Below are 4092 nucleotides of genomic sequence, written 5' to 3'. Positions count from 1 at the left end.
ATACAGGGGATGCAACAACAGCCGCAGAGAACTAGAATGGCTGCAAATAAAACTACAGACACTAAACCACAAGTGACTAGGTCACACAATTTTCCAAACCAATGTGATAGTAAATCAGAGAAGGGATCATTAATGCCAGAATGTTCAGCCAATTCTTCAGATAAAGCAGTCAGATCCTCTAAGGCCTTGGTGATGCTTTCATCTGGTGCAGTATTATTAGGGATGAAGGTACAACAATGAATGCCTATCATCTTACACACTCCTCCTTCCTTAGCTAATGACATATCTAGAGCCATTCTGTTTTGCTATGCCATTAAAGTGGTGGGGCCTAATTTTTCTGCAATGTCTTTAAAAGCATCCCAGGTGTAATTTACAAATCTTTACTGATAAAATAGATATAACTGCTTGTTGTTCTGGTTAAGTTAGGTTAGAGTTAGTACTGGTTGTGTTAGGTCAGAGTTAGTAGTCTGAGAGGTTCTCAAGTCAGTCTGAACCTCAGTCAGGGCCCTGTCGGTCGGGTCAGGTGCCGGTGCACCATGAGTTCTGTGGATCCAGTTACTCTGGTCTGTTCTCTGTTAACCACACCTTCACACAATGTGTGATTATCACTGCTACCTTCACACAATGTGTGGTTATCTCTGCTACCTTGTATGGTCCCTTCCACCTAGGGGAAAACCAGTTGAGTTTGGTGATTTTTCTGTAAACCCAGCTTCCCACTGCTGTGACAGGTACAGCGGTGTCCTGTTCTTTGGTGTCATCTGTTGAGAGATGCTCATCACAGTGTTATTCAGTGTTCATACATATTCACACAAGGCCTCATGTTGTACTAATGCTTGTGAGAAATCTGTAGGGGCAACGGTGAAAGGACAGGGCATTTTCCTTCCTGTCAGGACTTCATGAGGACTAAAATTAAATTTGGTGTCTGCGCAGACTTTTGCCAACCTCTCTTTGCCCTGTTTTTGTGATGGAGCAGCTGCTTCTTGCAGCTTTTTAATGTTCTGTATGCATAAGTCCCTATGTGGTTTTTCATTCATTGACTTCTGAATCATTTGTCTATGTACAGCATGGTTTCCCAAAGTTTTCAGCCCGCGACCCACAAAATATTGTTGCAAAAGACCCGCGACCCACTCACCCCACATGCAATATGCTGCACACAGAACAACGCACAGACATGCAGGTTGATTGATCAAGCAGGTATAACAACAAACCTGAAAAAATATATAGTGACAATGGAACTCACTTTGTAAACAGTGTAATATCATTTTTAGCTCAAATGCTGCACATACAGTATTGTTCAAAATAATAGCAGTACAATGTGACTAACTAGAATAATCCAGGTTTTTAGTATATTTTTTATTGCTACATGGCAAACAAGTTACCAGTAGGTGCAGTAGATTCTCAGAAAGCAAACAAGACCCAGCATTCATGATATGCACGCTCTTAAGGCTGTGCAATTGGGCAATTAGTTGAAAGGGGTTTGTTAAAAAAAAAATAGCAGTGTCTGCCGTTGACTGTACAAACACAAAACTATGTTGTACAAACGTTTTTGTTTCCTATAAAGAGGTGCAAAAAATTATAGGCTGTTCAGCTAAAATGATCTCCAATGCCTTAAAATGGAGAGCAAAACCAGAGAGACGTGGAAGAAAACGGAAGACAACCATCAAAATGGATCGAAGAATAACCAGAATGGCAAAGGCCCAGCCAATGATCAGCTCCAGGATGATCAAAGACAGTCTGGAGTTACCTGTAAGTACTGTGACAGTTAGAAGACGTCTGTGTGAAGCTAATCTATTTTCAAGAATCCCCCGCAAAGTCCCTCTGTTAAAAAAAAGGCACGTGCAGAAGAGGTTACAATTTGCCAAAGAACAAATCAACTGGCCTAAAGAGAAATGGAGGAACATTTTGTGGACTGATGAGAGTAAAATTGTTCTTTTTGGGTCCAAGGGCTACAGACAGTTTGTGAGACGACCCCCAAACTCTGAATTCAAGCCACAGTACACAGTGAAGACAGTGAAGCATGGTGGTGCAAGCATCATGATATGGGCATGTTTCTCCTACTATGGTGTTGGGCCTATTTATCGCATACCAGGGATCATGGATCAGTTTGCATATGTCAAAATACTTGAAGAGGTCATGTTGCCTTATGCTGAAGAGGACATGCCCTTGAAATGGTTGTTTCAACAAGACAATGACCCCAAACACACTAGTAAACGAGCAAAGTCTTGGTTCCAAACCAACAAAATTAATGTTATGGAGTGGCCAGCCCAATCCCCGGACCTTAATCCAATCGAGAACTTGTGGGGTGATATCAAAAATGCTGTTTCTGAAGCAAAACCAAGAAATGTAAATGAATTGTGGAATGTTGTTAAAGAATCATGGAGTGTAATAACAGCTGAAAGGTGCCACAAGTTGGTTGACTCCATGCCACACAGATGTGAAGCAGTTATAAAAAACTGTGGTCATACAACTAAATATTAGTTTAGTGATTCACAGGATTGCTAAATCCTAGAAACAAAAACGTTTGTACAACATAGTTTTGTGTTTGTACAGTCAACGGCAGACACTGCTATTTTTTTGAACACACCCCTTTCAACTAATTGCCCAATTGCACAGCCTTAAGAGCGTGCATATTATGAATGCTGGGTCTTGTTTGCTTTCTGAGAATCTACTGCACCTACTGGTAACTTGTTTGCCATGTAGCAATAAAAAATATACTAAAAACCTGGATTATTCTGGTTAGTCAAATTATACTGCTATTATTTTGAACAATACTGTAGATCTGAAACATCATTGTGTATACCATTCACAATCTGCAGGGTTAGTGGAAAGACATAATGGCATTCTTAAAGTGAAACTAAGGAAATCCATGGAAGAAACTGGAAAGAATTGGATTTGTTGCCTGCCATTAGTACTCTTAAACATGCATGTAACCCCCACAGGTGGGTTAACACCCTTTGAGTTAATGTATGGCAGACCTTACATCTTTCCACAGCTGAAACCTTACATCATTCAGATGAAGAGGCTGAACAAACACTGGCAGATTATATGGCAAAAATGCTAACATACAAGGAGATTTTTTTGTGCTAATTCTGTTCCAGGGGAACCAGTGGAGCCACAGATTGAAACTGTGAAACCTGGAGACTGGGTGCTACTGAAAGTGATTAAAAGAAAGAACTGGTCCAGTCCAAGGTGGGAAGGTCCATACCAGGTACTGCTCACCACACCTACAGCAGTCAAGATAGCTGAGAGGACATCCTGGATTCATCTGTCCCACTGCAAGCTGGTAAAATCTTTATCCTCATAAAATAGGTGGACAGCTAGCTACACACCACTGCTCCCTGAAGGCAATAAGTCTGATTACAAAGGGGGCTTTTTCCAATAAGGAAGAGTCGTCTCAAAATCAGTGAAGAAACCAACGGCCAATAGGAGCATAGGGTGTGACCTAAAATAATGCAGGGACAGATAGAGCAGGATCAGCTGGGGACTGTTTGGACAAACCCCACCTGTAAAGGTTAGACCTGAGAGTATAACCAGAAACAGGACCACGCGCACCGGCATCTTAATTATATCAACTATAGGAATAGTTGTAGTCTTATTACTTTCCTGGCTCTGTGCTGAAGTGCCACAAGTAGTGACAAAGTTAAGAGAGAAAAGGTACTTTGCCATTCATGACCCGGTGCTTGTGATAGAGGGCAGAGAGGGCGATACCATAGTGGACCTGTGTAACCTTATGCAATGTGACAGACCCAAAACAGTGCATTAGGGAGGACAAGTACATATGTGCTCAGGCTGAGGACCACAATCTTTATAGGCCTGTGGGTAGGGGTAGGAGTAATATCCTATGCTGTCCCACATGGAACTTTGTAGTGGCTAACACCGGACCCCTTGACTGTGGGTACTATCCCACTTCTCCACAGAAAAATCGTCTAACCATAGTTAAGGGCTATAGCGATCCTCGGGACTGTACATCTAATAGCTGTAATCCCCTTCTCATAACTCTGAAGGACGCCAAAGTATCTGATAGCGGCCTGTATCCCATAAGAGTGGATGTGAGAGGAAGTGACCCCATTGGGGCCTTCCATATAACAGTTA

The sequence above is a fragment of the Monopterus albus genome, unplaced genomic scaffold, assembly GCF_001952655.1.
Source record: "Monopterus albus unplaced genomic scaffold, M_albus_1.0 scaffold278.1, whole genome shotgun sequence".
Lineage (NCBI taxonomy): Eukaryota > Metazoa > Chordata > Actinopteri > Synbranchiformes > Synbranchidae > Monopterus > Monopterus albus.
The sequence above is the reverse complement of the archived record's forward strand: the minus strand, read 5'-3'. Positions refer to the sequence as shown.